Raw genomic sequence first — 21119 nt, 5'->3', positions numbered from 1 at the left:
ATTTTCAGATTCTTTCTTCTTAGTGAAAATTAATCATCAAGTACATCATCAGACGACAAGAAACTAGTTGGAATCTTAGCGACAAGATGTGCTCCAACACCTTTCTGAAACACAATCCCAAATCTGTGAAAAAAATATTTTAAAAAAGTATTTTGTATTATCAAATATTACATCTCAAAAAGACTATCATCCGGCAAGAAATTAGTTGGAAGCCTAGCAACAAGCTGAGCTCCAACCCCCCTTTTGAATGACCACACCTACCTATGTAAAAGAAATTCACCAGCATGCGTATTAGCATCATAACTAGCAATGTAGTTACGCAAGCGCTTCAGAAAATCTGTGGTTTCATCCCTAAGCTCTCCCATGTTTTTTTTTTTGAAGCATGAAAAAACAGGAAGAAAAACTAAAGAGCTATTACACGTGGGTATTTTGTACCCACATAATCACTAAAAGTGCTTGGCTAATAAAACACGGGGTTGCTCGGTCCCATACTGATGTTGATAAGTTTCCTTCTTGACTTCCGTTTGCTTCATAGTTTGCCAGACCATCTGCTGCCTGATTCCCTTCCCTATAATTGTGTTGTATAGTACAATGAGGAATTTGTCGCATTCTCTGTTTTATTTCGGTGATCATCTCTGCAACATACCACTGATATTCAACCTCCTTTTTAATGAAACACGTCAGATTTTCTGAATCTGTCTCAAAGATAACTTTTGGCCATTGTCTCTCAGTTGCTGTCCTTGATGCTTGCAGAGTTGCCCACGTTTCGGCAACTAACGTCGTAGTTATTCCTAAAGGTTGCGCAAGAGCCATCACAATTTGAGAACTCGAATCCCTGCAAATAAAACCTGCTCCCCCCATTACCGGATGTCCCCTATTGAGTATAAATCAAATCAAGAGATTGAGATATTAACTCATCGATATACTTTTTATTAAGATTGAGTCTGACTGTCTATTGATTCTCTTAATAGTATATTGGAATTAGTCCATACAGATTGTTAACTTAAATATTGGGTTAGGTTGGTAGACCCCCGCATTTTCAATTGGTATCAGAGCAGGCAAACATCCGAAACCTAATAAGTTTGTGTTTGACTGATCCCGAGATTATTCCTTATGGGAAACTTTGTTGGGAAATTTGCTCTTAGCATCTGTAACGCACACCCGAATTCCTTAAAGACTGTTCAAAGATTATTATTTTTTAGTCCTATGGTCACTCATAATAATCATGCTCCATCTAGTACTCCAGATGATAAAAAACGGTCTAAAGGGAAAACACAAAAGTTCTTCTAAGAAAAGATGGGTAAAGAAACGAACTCAACGCTCAAAGATATGAAATCTCACTATATTTCCTATTAATATTTTTGAGGAATACTATCGTCTTGATATTGTGAAGGTCGACAGAGCCGGTATTCTTGCTGATGTGGTCCCTGCCGCAAATGCTATTTTGGAAGAGGAGAAGCTCTGGCCATAGAGTCACAGAAGGTGGAAGAGTCAATCCGGAACTTGAATAGTAGAACTGAAAGGTATCAAAACCGGTTGAAGATGATGCTTTCGAGGAATTACAATATGTTGGATGGGCTTTTCTGAGTTATGTAGTTGCGAGATGTTTGGTTTTTTTCTGGGTCTCGAGCATGTATTTTTTTTTTTTGAAAGAATAAGATAATTTTATTGATTTGCTTCAATTAAACAAAAGAAAAAAAACTTAATAATTGAGATATGGAAGGAAAGTGGAAAGATGCCTGGCTATCCGTGCTTATGATATGGCGAGGCGTGAGGTGGCGGTCAGGCGTAGTATGCCTTGAGCCACTTTCCGTTGATGACCGCTTCCAGTTTTCCTCCATCTTTTTTAATGACTTTGTAGTACCCACCGTTGTACGCTTTCGTGACTATATAAGGCCCTTCCCATTTTGGGGAGAATTTTGGTGCGGACGCGTCTTGCTGGATGTGTTTGGCAGTCTTCAGTACCAAATATCCCACTTGAAAAACCCGAGGCTTCATGGTTTTGTTATATGCTCTGGAAACCCTATGTTTGTATGCTTGTGCGTGCTCTTCCGTTTTGGATCTTCTGGAATCCACAGTGTCCAATTCTGCTAACCTGGCGCTCAATGCTTCAACTTCATTCCATCGAACTCCGCTTGCTTCGGAGATCCGAGCTGATGGGATTTTAACCTCTGCTGGGAGGATAACGTCTGCACCGTAGATGAGGTAGTAGGAAGAGACGCCAGTGGAGCTTCTTGGTGATGTCCGATACGCCCAGGGCGCCATTGACAATTGTTCGTGCCATGTCCGATGATTATCGTGCACTGTCGGACTGATGATTCGGATAAAAGTTTTGTTAGTGCTTTCAACCTGTCCGTTTCCTTGGGGATAATACACGGTGGAGAAGACTTGCTTAATTCCATACTCTTCAAGTAATTCCCGTACTTGCTTGTTGACGAAAGGAGTGACGTTGTTGGTGATGATATGCTTAGGCACGCCAAATCGGCAGATAATGTATTCCTTAATGAATGCCGTGATTGTAGCTCCAGTAGTTCCTCGTAAAGGTATGACTTCGACCCAGTTGGTGAAATATTCAGTTGCCATTATTATGTACTCGTGATGTTTAGAAGACGGCGGGTTGATCTTTCCAATGATGTCGAATCCCCAGCTGTAAAAGGGCCACGGAATTCTTATTGAATGTAGCGGAGTCGACGGTACATGGATAAGATTTTCGTGGATTTGACATTTTGGCGTCTCTGAACAAAAACAGCTGCATCATCTTCCATGGTTGGCCAGTAGTATTTCTCGTGTATCTGAAGAAATAACTTCCGTTTTCCTTGGTGTTCGTCTTCGTACATTTCTTTCAGCATGATTGGGATTTCTAACTCATTCAAACACCGTAGCAAACTTCATCCGAAGCTTTTACGATATAAGATTCCTTTGTGGAATATGAATCTCTTGGACCTTTGTTTTATCTTGGTCGCGTATTTCTTGTTGGTGGGGAGTGCGCCGTCGGGAAGGAAATTGATGTATGGATCCTGCCAGTCCCCGACGTTGCCAATACTGAAGACTTCCAATTGATGCGGCGTCGCTTTACAATTGGAACAAGTTTTTTGAAGAACCGAGATTGAGCCTCCATTTCTGGCCAGTAGTAGCCAAGGCGTTGCAGACGACAATAGAGTGTTACTACCAATGTTAGCCCGCAAACTTCGCCATGGACGCGGTTGAGTTGTTGTTGCGCCTCTTCCTCTCCGGGGCGTCTCGACAAGGAACCGTATGGGTTTCGGTGCTACAGCACTCCTCGGAGCATGACGAAATTTTGTAAAGTTTTGAGACTGACCTTTCCCAGGGAAAGCGAGTTTTTAAGCTCTTGGATGATTGGTGTTCTCCAGTCGCCGGCTTCAGCCTTTTCGGGTGCGAAAGCCATGTTGAATCCACGGTTCGTCTCTTCACTGTCAGGGTTTCCTCAGAACCTTCGAATTGCAGTTTCGATGATAGTGCGGCTAGGCAATCAGCATGTTGGTTGCCGCTGCGCCCAACATGCATTACGGTCGCGTCGACGAAGTAATTTAGTACTTTTTGTGCCTCGTCTCTATACGGGGCCAAGGTTACTTCCTTTAGTGTGTATACTCCATTTATCTGGTTGACAAGTAATTTAGAATCCCCTCTTATTTCCAGACGTGTGGCTCCAACTTGTTTAGCCAATGACAGTCCGATGAGAAATGCTTCATATTCTGCTGAATTGTTAGTGCAAGGGAAATCTAGCTTGAAGATTGCGAGGATACTTCACCGGCTGGGATACTAGAACCACGCTTGCTCCCCCGGTACCGTTGTTAGGGGTGGCGGAGCCGTCGAAAAATAGTAGCCATGTTTCTTCTTGGACGAAAGAGATTTCTGGAGAATCTCCAGGGAGGTCCTCGTGTAGTGTCGTGGCATTCTCTCCCGGGAACGCTTCTAGAAAGTCCGCCACTGCTTGACCTTTGATAGCTCTCCGAGAGGCGCATGTTATGTCAAATTCTGACATTTGGAGGATCCATTTGGTTGGTCTTCCTGTTAGGGCCGGTTTTGAGAGGAGGAACTTCATAGGATCGGACTTGGATATCAACACCACTTTGTTGGAAAGCAGGTAATGTCTGAATTTCTGGATGGAGTGGATCAGGCCAAGCACGCCTTTTATGCTTTGGGATATCTGAGCTCAGCATCTCTTAAAGTTCGACTGAAGTAGTATATGGATGCTCAATCCCTTCGTCATCTTCTTGGGCGAGGAGAGCTCCGACGGCAGTGTCACTAAAAGCAGTGTAGAGATGCAATGACTTTCCTTGCATGGGAGATTTCATGATGGTCGGGGAATATAATGTTTGCTGAATCTTCCGAAACGCCTCCTGTTGTAGCGCGGTCCAGACAAAGCTCGCTCCTTTCTTCAACAAGGGGGTAAACGAAGCAACGAGTTGAGCCAATCCCGGTATAAAGCGGCGAATGTAGTTTATTTTCCCATGAAACTCTGGAGTTCTTTCACAGTTCACAGAGGTGGCATTGTGAGGATGGCTTGGGTTTTGATTCGGTCAACCTTAATTCCCTCGGCGGTTACCTGCACTCGCGACACCTTTCAAACACCTGCCGCAGAATCTCCGCATGGTCCGCCCAAGTTTTGATTTAACCACTATGTCATCTACGTAATCTTCGACTTGCTTGTGCATCATGTCGTGAAAAATAGTGGTCATGGCGCGTCGGTATGTGGTGCCAGCGTTTTTCAAGCCGAATGACATCACAATGTAGTAAAATTTTCCGAGAGGAGTTCGAAAAGCCATCTTACTTGCATCGTGTTCGTACATCTTTATTTGATTGTAGCCGTTGAGGGGTGAATTTTGGTTCAACAAGTCCTAGCCACAACACACCCAATTTCCATGAGGATAGAGAAAGAGAGAGGAAAAATGATCCCCTCTATTGTATCATATGCCTCTTTATATAGATTTTTCAAAAGCTCTTCCTTTTATTATATCATGCCACATGTCCTAAACCTCAACAATTACTACTAATGCCATTCCTTCTCCAATACAACCTACTTCTTTCTTATTAATTCCTCCCTTGTCCTTTCCATTTTATGGATACTTTCTTAATGGACTTAGGTTTTAGTCCCCATGTTTCATGTTGGGTTTACCTCCCTTTCGGGGGCACACTATCCCGACTAAGGGGTGATATTTTTCATGTATCAACATTAAGTCCCCTGACTATTAGGTTAATTGTCAATAACCCGATAGTCATATTGCATTCCATTCTAGTGTCTCTGGTACTGTCTTCTTGAGTCAAGTCCCCATGCGAGTCTGCGAGTTTGAGGGGTTTATGAAACGAGACGGTTTTTGCAATAAATTGCTGACATGCGCGACGAGCGTTTTGGACAAGTATTTCCTGAGAATTCTTGCACGGAATGATTAAACGTTTTCTTGGACCTTTGGATTGTATTGCTAGCAAGATTTGAGAGTCTCAGGGCTGGATGGTGAAGATAAGGTGTAATATTTACTTAGCCCCGCTCATTTATTTTCTCTAACGGTTCCGCGTGGTTTAGGATGTTTAGAAGAGGTAAATAATGGAGATGCGTCTTCTTCGTGATTATGTCTGGGTAAGTAAAATGCGCCTTCAAGGCGAGGGGTGAACCCCTTGTAATGGAGGTGAGTCCATATGCTTCGCCCATTCTTTCCCTTTCCTTTTCCAAGGTATGCAAATGCGCCCCCTTTTTAGTACTCCCCTCTTTTTAAAGGTGGAGACTCTGGATGTAGATATTGCCCGTTGTCGTGCATTAATTGCTGGCTAGACTTGTGCTGGTAGTCCCAGTGTTGTTCCTATCTTTTAAGATATTGGGTAGGCGAAGCGTGTCGTTTGGCAATGTTGGAGCGCGCCTACTCCTTTCTTTTATTTTCAATTGAACGTGGCGTTTTGGTGCCCCGCCTTGATGGGGAAGGGTGGAGTGTGTATTGAACGCCCCCCCCCCCCCCCTTTTGTAGATTTGTAGCAAAACGGATGCGCGGAGCAAACCTTCGCATTTTTTTGTATTTGTGGCCGATCGGATGAGCATATCAACCCATCGCCTTTTTTTGTATATCTGTGGCCGATCGGATGAGCATATGAACCCCTCGCCTTTTTTGTATATATGTGGCCATCATATGAGCATATCAACCCGTTGTCTTTTTTGTATATCTGTGACCCATCTTGGAGCCTTTTGTATATGTGGTCGATCGGATGAGCATTTTTTCTTATATCAACCCATCGCCCTTTTTGTGTATCTGTTGCCGATCCGATGAGCATATTAACCCGTCGTCTTTTTTGTATATCTGTGGCCGATCGAATGAGAATATCAACCCGTCGCCTTTTTATTTGCATATCTATGACCCATCTTGGAGCCTTTTGTATATTTGTGGCCCATCTTCGAGCCTTTTGTAAATTCGTTGGCCGACCAGATGTCTATGCATCCCGTAACCTTTTGTACATTTGTCAGTCAATCAGGCGCCTTTGGCTTTCCTGAGACCTTTTGTCAGTCAATCGAGCGCATTTGGCTTTCCCGAGACCTTTTTTCAGTCAACCAGGCGCTTTTGGCATTCCTGGGACCTTTTGTGGAGTTTGTCAGTCAATCGGGCGCCTTTGGCTTTCCCGAAACCTTTTGTCAGTCAACCAGGCACCTTTGGCATTCCTGGGACCTTTTGCAAATTTGTCAGCTGAACGGACGCCTTTGGCGTTCCCGCAATCCTTTTCAAGTTTGTATTTGTTCAAGCGGCCTCTATGGACCCTTGCTAGCATGGTGCCCGGAACACGTTACTAGAATTTTCTCTTTATTGTGTAGCCGATCATGAGATTCAAAACGAGATGATATCGATGATTAAAATTAATAAAGTGACAACTTACACATGTGACTAGATGACATGCATATTTCATGAAGCGCAGATATCAACATTCAAGTACACTAGCTTAGGCTTTCATGCCGTTAAACCAAATATGTATAAGATGAACGCGTAAATTCCTTACAGATGAATGGTTGATGCCTTTTTAATCGTGCGTGTATACAATATGCAATGATGAAAATAATATAAAGCAACATGTCGAGTCCCTGAGCATAAAGGATGTTTACGGTTTACACAAAACATCAACTATTAATATGAGCGGGCGAGCGTATTCATCATGCTTTATATATAAACTCGTTATTTAGCGACGCGTATAGGCAGGCTTAATAATTTTACTCTACCAAATAAAGCTAGTTAAGGATGCTGAGGTTACACATATAGATCGGCGAGTACACATTTTTTTTCAAAACTTAAGATAGCAACAAGTAGAAATTTACGTTTAATCCCAAATTGGTTGGGCTATAGACACTCTAATCCTGTCCCCTCAAGCCTAGTAATAGGAGATCCAAATTTACATAATTTGGTACGGGTTAATTCTTTCTTGAACGATTCAGTCCAAAACCAATTTTCCCCATGACAAAAATAACCCCTCGGCTAAATGAGTATCACTTCTTCATAATTCAGTTTCCATTTTCCATTTTCATTTCATGGAAACTGCTCTCCTGTGCGAAGAAAAAAACTCATAATACCTAATCTCGCCATCTCATGAAAGTTCAGTCACGAAACCATAATCAAACAAACATTGATTCAACTTAAAAACCTAAATCGTCTGTCATCGTTGTTTTTTTTGAAGATTAAGTTAAAATTGAGATGAAAAGTTGAGGAGATTCAATTTCAACAAATCAATTAGACGCTTTCATCATGGAAGTTGTATTTGAATGGTGAGTCGAATCTGTTCTGATCATTTAATTTGATATCTATTGTCAAACTATTGATTTCAAAATTGATTTTCGGAATTTTTAGCGATTTCAAAAATCTAATTACTTTAGTCTTAGTTCGAATTTCTTATGTGATTAATTATATGAGTTTAGATCTATTATCATGTCATCTTAATCTACCTATTTCTAGAACTCTCTCTGTTCCTGACCATGTTTCCCATCAATGAAACTGAACATATAATCACAAATTAAACCTAATCTTTTAGTGCTTGTATTTTTAATTTTGTATTTGAGTTTGATTTGTACGTGTGTTTTATTTTCAATTCAAGATTCATTTTCATTCAATTCATTTATTTGTTATTGTTCTGCATCCGGTTATTATTGCTAAGCAATCTTAGTTTTACTGAGGTTCTATGTGTGTATTTTTCACATTTAAGATTTATGTGTCCATTGTTTCCCTTTACTAAGTGTTTTCATATTGAATCCTTTCCAGTGGGGAATCCGCTCCCGGGTCGTCGCTTTGTTGTTCTACTCATAAGTCATTTCCTGTTGTCATTCTCTGAGTGATACTGTAATTATGTTATACATTGAAATATGATAATTATCGAATTTGGTACTGGAATGCTAATGTATGGAATCAATCGACACACGGGATTAGTACTAGGTGTATCAAATGGTGGTCATTAATTACTAACTTTTATGCATATAATAGAAAAAGGTGCGTAATAAAATGTTAGTAATTGCCGTAGAATGAACATTATTGCTAGTGGAGTTTTAATTTTCTTTCGTTTTTGTTTTGTATAGTTTTTGATGTTACTAAATCATGTGCGAACAGCTCCAACAAAAATAAATTAGTGAGAAAAGGACATGCGGAAAGAGTAATGTTCTGCGAAGGAATTTTCCAATGCTTTGTATACTAAAATGAAATTTTATGTACTGACATAAAGCATGGATTAAGATTTGTCTTAATCATATTGAAATTTGTTGGTACACAAAATTTTGTACGATAGTTCGCATTTGATTTTTAACTTTAATGATATTGGCGTACTATATTCTTCTGTAGATTAAGGAGGTTCGCGTGCGTCTTGATGTTACTGCTGCACTAGGTTTTGCTCTTGAATCGTCGCCAATGGAGTCATTTACATACATGGTACATTGTTTTGTTTTCTTTTCTAGATACTACGAATCTACGACCGAGATTCACATTTCTATGACTATGTATAATTTTTTTCCACTGTTCGCATGAAAGTCAAACTTTACAATCAGTTGGAATAAAAGTTGTTCTTTTCTGTACAGGAAACTTTGTCAAACGTTAACTCTAAAGTGCATTAATTCAACTTTTAACACTCCATAGTTAGGAATTGTATGCATATGTCTTGTATTTGGTTTACTTAATTTTATTGGTTGTCGCATAGTTACACTGTTTGGCATGTTGGTTTAATTTTCTTACACTTTTATGGTAACTGGCCTTGTGTCATTTCCTTGACTCTGTGTAGTTCAATAACAAATATGACTTTTCTAAAATCTACAAGAACTTGATCTTTTACTGATCCTAAGGTATGTCTTTGTTGTTCTTGTATGGGTTTACTTTTTCCATCCGATTCTCATTCCTTCGGATCCATTTGATCTCCTATCAGACCTTTTTGCAATTGAACTTTGTTGTTCTTTTTCACTATATGTGAAGAGCTATTAACGATGCTGAGAAGTCCTTGCCTCCGAATTTTTTTTATGTATCCTTCGGGTTGAAATATCTCCTCGTCGAAAGCGGTAAGCACTAGACTCACTCTCTAAAATGTGGTGCAAGTCTTTATATCACTACTGAATTTTCATTCAAGTAGATTACTTTAGGCTTTTAACTCCGTCTCTAGCACACTCATAAGATTACTTTGGCCTTTTAACACAGTCTCTAGAACACTCCTAATTAGTGTTCAATTTGTGTCTAGCACACTAATCTAATGGGTGCTATAAACGAAAATGGTGCATGTTTTGAGGTAAATAATTAGGGTGTACATACTTTTGCACATGTGAAAAAAATGACTCATTAGGCTTATTCTTGCGTAAATAACTAGGGTATACAAACTAGTACACATGTGGATAGAATAACTCATTAGGCTTATTTCTACTGATGATTCGTTATAAGTTGTGCAAATAAAAGAAAGGGGAAGACTTGGATGAAATAGAAAAAAGAGAAGCTTCGAAATGTAAATTTAACTAGCTTTCAATGAAGTTCCCATGGTTGTGGTGTCTGTGAACTTTCCATTTTTACAATGTCTCCATGTAGTCGAAAATTTCGGTTAAATCATATTACCGTTCATTTAGCATCTCGGGCGACAGACGAGATTTTATATTGGTCACTATCTGTGGACTTGTTAAATTTGTCCTTCTAGCCATGGATATTGCCTTTGTTAGTTGTTACTGAGTATAGGCACCCATGAAACTAGGGTGTACAAGCTAGTGCACATGTGAATAACTAAGCTGTACATAATTGTACCCATGTTGATTCTTAATGTATACGTAATTGTACACCTATTGTATGTGTTTCTCTCTGTTAATATGTGCTTGTTTTGTTTTACATGTACTTAGTTTTTGTTCGATTGTAGCTGTATTTTTGATAATTTTTGATTGTATTCTCTTTGTTTCAGGATCCTTTTGTCAATGGAAAGAAAGTCCCCGCCGTTAATTTGAATTTGGCCCCAAAGTTTTACCACCTCGAGCTGGAGTGTTCCAGAGAACTTGGCTCATGTCAGAAACTACATGAAGGGTTGCAAAAAGCTTGTTACACATACTTAATGCCCATCATTAGTTTTGTTTGCATAAAACTACTTGAAGAATTGTTAAAAGCTTGTTGTTCTTAAATACACATACCATAAGCCCATCATCCGTTTTGTTTGTATATCGAAGAATTGTCTTTTATCACTTAGCAGTCTAGCTGTTCCGATTCAACCAATTAAATTCTCCCTGTTTGGTGGTTTCATTTTCATTTACACGTGTTGATTATTAAAGTGTACATAGTTGTACACATGTTACTCATTTTGAAGTCTATAAAATTTGGGAAAGCACTAATGTGTACATAGTTGTACACACATATTATGTTATTTAGGTGCGCATAATAGTCCAAATGTTGATTATTTAGGTGTAAATAGTTGTACACTTGTAGGACTATATTTATGTATAGAAACCAAATATTTGGGAAAGCACTAATTGTGCAGGTGTTGGATTTTCTATAGGTGTGTACAAAGTTGTACACTATTGTGTTATCTCAGTAATATGTGTATTTATGTGGTATAAATGTTGGATTTTTATACCACAAAACATCAAAAGTTACTGCATCTCTTTCTTATACCATAATGGTAATTGCAGGGGCCTTGTGTCATCTTCTCGACCCTATGAAGTTGAGCAAAGATGACTTTATGAGAAGTACAAGAACCTGAGCTCTTTTACTAAACTGAAATTATATCTCTTTTGTTGCTTGTATGGGTTCATTTTTTCCATCTGATTCCTATTCCAAAAATGCATTGGGAGATGGAATACGATAATTTTTTATTAGAATTGGTAAAGGTGGGAAATGGGAAGCATAAGGCGTTCTGCAGGATCCAAAAATGTGAAGTAAGGTGAGTCAAATCTTTTTTAGTACATTTAACTTTGGTTTCCTATGACCCAGTTTAAGTTTTATTTGTACGTTAATTTCATGAAAAATCTTTGTTTGCACACAACACAGGCATAAGATTTTGTTAATCTATTATTGCCTTTGAAATAGATTATGTCAGGTAAGCTTTTGCCTAAAACTATTTACACCATTTATGTTTTGTCTCATTTACATTTCCTGGATTATGGAAATTGTATGAGATTTCTTAAGACTTTTTTCCTTGTCCGCTCATTAGAAATTTAGATCCTTGTAACATCTCTTAGGCAAAGATAATGTACATTCTAGGATATTTGTTGCAGCTTCAGTGCCATTTTCGAACAGTTTAATTAAAATAATCTCTGCAGAAAGATGAATAGGTTTAAGCTCATACTTGTAAGTTAGTATAATCATTTTTTCTGAGCTGTAGCCTGTAAGAACTGGATGGTTTATCAATGTGTTACTCGGTATTCATGCTATCGTGATTACTCAATTATAGGCCTAGGTGAAAAATAAGTTAGAAACTGGTGCTACAACGGTATTTTAGCTTACGAGTCACCAATATTTAGCTCGCACTGTATAATTATTTTGTTGTTTTATTAGATTCCTTGTCAGTTAAAAACTTCATGAAACAATAGTTTGATCTCTGTGCTGACCACTTTTTCCTCTTCGTCATTATATGTATAGATGAACAATATAAATACATCATTTCCATGTCTTGCGTATCAACTTTCATGTGCCGGAGCTGACAGGCTTCAAACAGGTATGAGAGGAGCGTTCGGTAAACCCTTGGGAATGGATCAACTAGCTAACTTGTTATCATATAAGATTCAGTTGCAGTCTACTTTTGCTATGTTGGTGTACAAACTGGTGCACCTTGTTTTGTCTTTTTATTTTTTGGATTTTTATAGAACGTACATGTTTGTATGCCAATGTAAACTAAGATTTTTTAAAAATGAGAATTATATAATCATATGGGTACTCTTTTTGTCACTCTCGGAAAGAGCTTTCCGAATATATAAAGTTTGTGAATTTTGGACAAACGGTTCGAAAGATAAATTATTTTTAATTATTTTTTATATTATTTAAAATTGCTGACATCATCGCGAGTCACTTTGGACTAAATTGTAAATATTTTGACTAAATTGTAAATCAGGAGGTTATATGTGTATTTTTCATATTTTAAATAACTTTTAAACTAAATTGTACCTAGTTAACTCAGGGATGGACTAATCCGTATTTTTTGACGCGTTTTTGGACTAAACCGTTTTTTTCCCTAACAACAAACCCAAGAACTCCAAAGCAACATTTTAACGTGTGAGGTTTCATCATGCTTGAAAACATGCATTTCGTGTTGAGCTAATATTCACCGTTGTGAAGGAAGCACAAATTCTGGGGGGGTGGTTAGATAAACGACACTATTATTCTAGTGATGCTACGTAGAAGTTCGGGCATTTGAAATTAAGCCTAAATGGAAGATATTCATAGTACAGTGGTAAAGCAGTATACTACTTCATGCTGACAGATCAATCGGTAACAACCATAATTCGAGCAATAAATAAGAAGTGCAGGTGTGTAAACAGCCTCACAAATTAGCGCTATGGTGGAATCGTAATCATGGATTGGGCAGCTCACAAAAGGAAAGAGATAAAGTTCATAAAAAAAGAAATCATGTAATGGAGCAAATGATGGGTGCCGAGTGATATAGATATGCGAGCATTTGTACTTAGAAATGTTACTTAAGAAGAGAACAGAGATCATAAAATTCTGAAATCATGCTAGCCCGCTATCATGTACTGGATACAACTAAATTCAAGTAAGGGATAATAATTGTACCATTGTTACCATATTCAAAGAGACGAGTCACTGGTATGTACCGTCTTACGTTCTTCCCAGCTCTATCTTCTGGTGCGAGCTGAGACCAGCTAGGTGTGCAAGGCATGATAACACAATCCTTTCACCGGGCATAATTACATGAAGTTTGGTGCACAGCCTGTCTAAACAATCATGCTCAAGCGCAGGTGAACAAAAACCGCACGATGGAATTCCATTGCAGCTACTAAACAAGGGACATTGAGCTAGATATTCAATCATACAGCAAGTTCAAAGGCGAATGTGAGCTTATGGGTCGGGATCAAAATTCACATCTCGGATAAAGATCAGAGGTAACTCATGCAAGAAAGAAATGCAAACTAATCTTCGAAGTTTCGATTCGGTGACAACTAATCAGAGGGATGTCAGTACGATGGATTACCGACTAGTTGAGCGGTTGGGCAAGTATTGCTCAATTCTGCGAATTGATGAATATTGAGTATTTGATGAGCAACTGAGCAAATATTGCTCAATTCACCAAATTAAGGATTTGATGATCAACTGAGCAAGTATTGCTCAATTCACCAAATTAAGGATTTGATGAGCAACTGAGCAAGTATTGCTCAATTCACCAAATTAATGATTTTTGGTAATCTGACGTGCAACTGAGCAAGTATTGTTCAATTCGACAAATTTTGATGAATTGCTGAATATTGGTCAATATTCGGGCAATTGAGCAAGTATTGCTCGATTCGGCGAATTATTTACTGGTGACGTGACCCAATAAAATATCAATTAAAATATTGATGTTGATTAGTGAATCAACGTAAGTTTTATTAGTGTTCGAAGAGTGCTCAGAATGATGGTTTCACAGAGCATTCATTCGAAAACCCTAATTTTTGGTCAATCCTCCATCAATTGGGGAATTGCTGAAAATTGATCATGAATGATAGGGACCGACCATATGAGATGAGGAACGTCCATGTGGTGCCCAGTGCTCGAATGAGCACGCACCAGGGTTTCTCAGTTTTGAGAGTTGGTGAGAAATCATGAATAAATGGTGGATTCACCATTTACTGAAAATACTGCTGGGTTCAGCATTAGGTGTAAAACCTAGGTATGAGAGATGAGGACCGACCAAGAGGGCGTGGGACCGGCTCTAGGTGGTCACGTGACCAGTTGTTGGTCGTTTGGAGGATTCTCCAGTTGGTTGGAGAGAGTTCGGGCCCAGTATGAGCGGTTGATCAAATTAGGTCAGAATTGTGAAAATGTGTGGGACCGGCTTCGTGCAAGCCCTAGGAACGACCTGGTCGGTCATGGAGGCATGCACGTGTTGCCATGATGTCCGTATTTCCATACTGAGAGTTGCAGTATTTTTTGTCGCGCATTTGAGCAATATTGTGAATTTTCAGAAGAGTTTCATCTTGACTGAGAATTCTCGATTTTTTGGTGGAATGAGCATGTATGCTCAATTCATCAACATTTTAAAAATATTAAAATAAAAATATTTTAACATTTAAAAATTGCCGTAAGAGGCTAGCCGGCCGTGTGACCATGTTGGCTTTTGGTTTTTCGTGATTCAAGCAATATTTGAGAAAATATGGAGAACTCACGAATTTTACTCAAACCCAGGAGTTTCATGAATTGGGAAAATAATAATTATGAGAAATTAGGGATTGCAAGGTGTGGGACAGGCCACGGCTAAGGCATGGCCGACCGGCCAAGTTGCCCGATCCCGCACACCTTTCCCTATTTTATTATTATTTTTCATGAATCCTTGAAGTTATGGAGAGTCCTTGAAGATATGGAGAACCCATGAAGATATGGAGAATCCATGAGTTTTTATTGAAACAAGGAGTTTTAATTATAAAAAGCTAAGGATTGTGAGGTGTGGGACCGGCCACGGCTTGGACATGGCCGGCCGGCTGGATTGCCCGGTTCCGCGCACTTTTTCTTATTTTATAATATTATTTGGAGAATCCACCAAGTTATGGAGAATTCACAAGTTTTGCACAAAATAAGGAATTTTGCTAAGATGGAGAACCCTCATGAGTTTATGAAAATAAAATAAGAAAAAATAATGGGAGGGGCGCGGACTGACCGTGGCTAGGGCATGGTCGGCCGGCGGGCCGGTGGGCCCACCGTTAGCGCCTCCATTATTTTAATGTTTTCTCCTGTTTTGTGAAGGATTCCCCATTGTTTCATATTTTTGGATGCTCGTTCGTGCATCAGGGTGCTCAGTCGTGCATCATTGTCGAGTACACTTGCACCATTTTTGTGGGGCTTACTCAGTGATGGTCCAGATGCCCAGTTGTTGAGTGTTTATTACTAGTTTATGAGATTCGGTGGAGAATAATTCATGAAACTGAGTAATAAAAGTGAATATATGTTTATTATTAATTCATAGGATCAGCTGTGGATTCGACTACGAATTCAGAATAATAAAACAAGCATTACCATCCCATAGGATCGTGGATTCGACCATAGAATCAGAGCAATTGAGATTTATCCATTACCATTTATGAGACCAGTTGTGGATTCGATCATGAAATCGGAGTAATGAGATAATACAGTTGTTTCATTGCTATTCTATGAGATCAAGCCATGGATTCGATCATAGAATCAGAGCAATTGTTATTGTCATTCCATGGGATCAGTCCGTGGATTCAACCATGGATTATGAGCAATTGTTATTTTCATTCCATGGTATCAGGTCGTGGATTCGACCATGGAATATGAGCAATAATAGATTATTCTGGGAATTCAGTAATGAATGTCACGACAAAAGTAATCTATTTCAGAAAAATATATTAGCCAGTTAAAGCGTCACATTTATTCTGAGTGGTGCACAGTCAGGGAGTCACGATGTTGTTTACGACCTGAAGGCGTTAGTGTTCTCAATCTACGGAGAACCGCCTGAATCTATGCACTCTCTCCACATAATCAGGGAACGGTGAAGTGTCACCGACGTCCTGAAGGCGTCCGCCGCCCAACTATTCTTCTATGTGGAGGTGGGTCACTCTCCTGAAGTCAGGGAACAGTGAGTATCACTGACGTCCTGAAGGCGTTAAGTTCTCAATCTACGGAGAACCGCCCAAATAAATTATTTTGCATAGAGGGCACGATGAAATGCCAGGGATCGAACGCTCAGCTAGTGGAGGCTTTTCGAAAACATGTTCATCATGGCTTCGTAAAATATGAATCGTTGAATGCCTGAAAGCCGTGTCAAACACATACCTCATGATTTCACGGTTTTGCCCTTTGTTGAATATCCACCATCTACATTAAGTCCCCTGCTTAGTGGAGAACAGTCATGTTCTGCAGTATGCATTAAATGGTGATTTTCTGTCGACGAGATTAGTGGTTGAACTCAGTCTACAAAGGTAGTTTCAGAATCCTCGATTTAATCCAATGGTGTCATGTATGAGCAAATGCGTGGATGAGGACTCTGATAGTAAGGTAGGGTGTCATCTCATGAGTGTGGAGAGATGAGGCACTGCTGATTTGGGTGTTTGGAATCTTAGTTATGGTCGGTTTAGGATTTGCGGGCCCGAACCCAAAAAAGGAAACCCATGTTTTATTAGGTTTGGGAAACAAATTTGGTATAAAAGGGAATAACCCTAATAAAATTTTGTTTTTTGATTTACCGACCAACACTCCATCACCATCTTCACGCGAGCAGCAACATCAGGGAGGAAGGAAAAAGCTTCACGCCAGCGCCCGCACCACCACCGTCCGATCACCGTCCGACAAGTCCGTGCAAAATTTTTTTTTTTTTTGCTGTAGGTTTTATGATTTATGAGTTGTCCATAAAACCCAAAATCCCATGGTTGCAATGAAGGATTTTTAGAAAACGTATGTATATGCACGTTTGTTCGTTAGTTGAAGGAACGAGCAAAAAATCCCTAATATGGAAGAGACACATAAAATTTTGAATAGATATGACTTAGTTGCAGTAGCAAAAGGTTTTGTTTATTAGGTTTCATGAAAACCCAAGTTTTGTTTTTTGAAAGCATGAACTTTGCAAACACTTTTTAGAAACGTAGATTTGTTCGTAAAAGTAGTAAATAATAATCCTTAGAGTTAAAATAATTTTGAAATGACCTGGATTTCATGATGAAAATTTGTTGAGAACTTTCGAAATTTTATTTGAAATATGGAGAGCTCTACAAAAATAGCGAATCCTCGCTTAATAGACGAATGCTCGATTAAGCATTTTTTTAGGTATTTACGTGAGTTATTAACTCACGAGAATTTTTTTTTGTGTGTGTGCGTGACTTATTCACGCTTTATTTGAATAAAAATTGAGTTTTTGAAAACGCACAATTTATGAGTTTGGTGAATTCACAGTGTATGTGTGAATTCAGCGATTTTATAGCGTATGTACACGCAAAAATCAGCGAGTGCTCACATAAAAGGTTATGTGAATTACTCATAGTTTCTCGAAAAGTCAGTCTTGACTCTTGAATAATATGTTTTATGCTCGACTTTGCAGGTTTTGAAAGAACGAGCAAGTTTTGGGGTTTTACGTTGTTATCACTAAGTTCGTGAAATCGTAAATAGGTAAGAGTTGAGGAATACCATTTTGCAGACGTTGATTGTCTTGTTGCTTTAATTCCATTGTATTGATGGAATTCATGTATGGATGTTTCAGCAACTTTGCGAAATGGATGAATCCCGTAGTGTTTCTGAAGATGATGCTTCTTCGAGAGAAGATGTTTCCACAGACGCTTCTTCCAGAGATGATGGTTCCTCCAGAAATGATGATTCCGAGATTTCTAAGGAGCAGAGATGATGGTTCCTCCAGAAATGATGATTCCTGGATTTCTAAGGAGAAAGAGGAAAGTCCCAAGACTAAGAACATCCCAACTGCTGAGGATAAGTTCTTCATATATATGTATAGACCTGAAAAGCGTCCTTCAGGCTCTTCATTTCGGTTGCTGATAAACCCCAGGAGCACTACTCAGAATAAGTTGGTGTCTCCTCAAGCAGTAATTCGGTTTTTTCTGCAAGGAAAACACTTCACGTCTTCTCAAGTGGAGTTTAAGCTTTCACGGAAACCTCTGATGCATTTCTCTGGATGGGCAAGGCACATGTTAGGTCATAGCCGTGTGAGGACCATATTGGATAGTGCCCAGGTGACACGAGCCATTCAATCTGCTGGAGATTTAATCATCAACCATGATATACCAGATATGGTAGCCCTTCTCGCTCGTTGGTGTGTTCCTACTCACACATTTATATGCAGATGGGGAGAGTTCACCATTACTATAGAATATGTAGTTGCTATGTTGCACCTTCCAATTACTGGGTAACTTTCCTGGAGAGATTGTGGTAGAGGAGAAGGAGATATCTGACATATTAGATGCTAAGATGCACGAATTCAATGAGTCATCCACATCATGTTATGCTCGATGGTTATCACACTGGTGCCAAGAGATATAACTCCTGAAGGACCGATTGATGGTGTTTTAACAATTGCGACTTTCTTGTGTCTGTGGGTCTCCAGGGATATCTTCGAAGATTGTGGACACTTGCTGAAGCCGTTTGTGATTCGCTTTGCCATTAAGATCGCTAAAGGTGAGAAGATTCCCATTGGCAGTCTATTTTTGGGTTCTTTGTTCGCCAACTTGGACTCCTTGATTATAGACTCCAGTATTTCTGATGGCTTCATGAAAGTCGAGACATATGCTAATACCATGTTCCTCCAAGCCTTGATGTGGGAGCATCTTGAGAGTTACGCCCCAATTCCCCATAGCATTTTGCAAGGACGCAGAGTCGACCCTCGTCATTCCCTCCTTGAGGAGAATAATGCTAGGATCATGCGCTGGTCTAGAAAGAAGCCTCAATATAAGATATGCATTACTGACGTTTTGGACATTGAATCCGAGTTCAACTTTCACCCTTGGGTGTCGGTTCCTTCTCTCTTCTCACAACTGATCACTTTTAATTCTGCTGAAGAGAATATCATGTTGAGTACTGGTGCTGGTCTGAGCGAAGGAGAGAGATCTTTCGTCTTGGGTTGTACTACTGGTTTCTTGATATCAATAATGAACGGAGGATTCCAGGTAGAAGAATACAACATTGATAGAGCCGTTAGACAGATGGGACTTGTTCAATGTATTCCGGGTCATCAAACAAACAAGCCAGAGATTGAATACCTGAAGGCTCACTTAGACTGCACCCATGTGGAAGGAAATAAATATTTGTTCCCATGTTCTGACCGAGACACCTTCGTAACTCCTGGTTATATAGACTTTTTGCGTCAGCAACTTGAGCGTGTATACAAGTTTGTAATGGATGTTAAGTCCCCAATTCGAGAGTTCCCCTCTTCTGACATGATTTACGGTCGACCCAGGCTGAGATACCTTCCTGGTGGTGATAAGAGGAAAACGCCTCCGAATGCGTCACAAGTAAGTCCCCTTTTTTGTGATTTCAGCTGAAGTATGCCGATCACGTTTTAATTGCATTGTTGTACTTGTGATAGGGTGGCCGTGCTGTGAGGCCTCGAATCGATGTAAACTCTCCAAATTTTCAAGAAAGTCCCCAGGGAGGAGAAGGCAGGAGTAAGACATCTCATAGACTGATACCAAACAATATACAGTCCCCTACCGCTTCTTTGGTGAGTTGTTAGCGCTTTTCTTCATTGTAACTTCCTCGTCCATGTAATTAGTGTTGATGGTGGATTTTCGTTTAAGGATAAAATTGTAAAAGCCGAAATTATGCGCTAACATCCTGCAAAGGATAAAGCCCCTGATAAAATAGAGAATACTTCTCCATTGAAAACTTATAGCATTATCAATTAATGCATGACCAGCCTTGTATTTCCTGTACTGCTTTACTCTTATCATTATTGGTGCGGCATGACGACTGAGTGTTGATCTCAGCAGAGCAACACGAATCTCCAAGCATTAAATAAGGAGGCATGTACGAAATACCCGTACATGCTATAACTCTCGGAGTGTTATACTATCCCGATCGAGCATCTGGACTGTCCGTATCAGTCTCAGAAACGATCACGACCATCCAACTTCACCAGCATGATTGGATGGCTTATATCGAATCCTTAACCCTCAAGCAGGTATTAGAATGTTCAACACCGGACCAATGCGGACCCCGCATGGTCGGCCTCCCCAAAAGGGTATCATGGCTTGCCAATTCGTCCAACCAAAGCAGTGTGGACGACCAAGCTTGGTCTTCTCGAAACGCGCACCCGAAGTTGGCATGACGCTCGGATTTTGCGGCACCGGATTTCTGTCACAAATCGATCCTAGCCGCTCCTCTTTACCGGATAGATTGAGCGGTCCAGATCACACATTCATGGGGCAGCAAGGTATATGCGCCTACACCGTCATGCCGTCTACACACATGCACAATCGGCCCTGCCAAAAAGTGTTCCCAAGCTTGGTTTCGACCAAGATGAAGAGTGATGCTTGCGCACCTCTTCACAAACCCTAATTCCACTAACGGTCGCAGATGAGTGTCTCAAAGATCATCTCGTCCGTTCAACTTCACCTGCTTGGTTATACAACTCTGGTCAGGAGTTAACTGGTCAATCAGGTGTCGTGGTGATTATCATCCACCACTCTACCACACCATGTGGCCGGCCAAGTCAGGACTTGCTTGCGCAGCCTTCAAACCATCACATGAAGTAGGCTGGACATGAAGCTATTTTAAGACGCTCAAACAACGATGCTTCATATATGCTGAGTATATTCGATGCATTACTTGCATAAGATACACACTATCGACTTCCTAAATAACTTAGTTATTTAATCTAGCATCACATGCTGCTTTCTGTGGGTCCCACGATCCACACACTCGAGACATCAATCATGTCACAAACTGGGCAATACATACTGGGGTATTGGTCTGGTGGTTTACAGCGTGCAGCGCACAAAGCGTCATCACAAGAACGTGTCAGGAAGTCATGGACGG

The sequence above is a fragment of the Papaver somniferum genome, chromosome 5, assembly GCF_003573695.1.
Source record: "Papaver somniferum cultivar HN1 chromosome 5, ASM357369v1, whole genome shotgun sequence".
NCBI classification, from domain to species: domain Eukaryota; kingdom Viridiplantae; phylum Streptophyta; class Magnoliopsida; order Ranunculales; family Papaveraceae; genus Papaver; species Papaver somniferum.
This window is presented reverse-complemented; position numbering follows the sequence as displayed.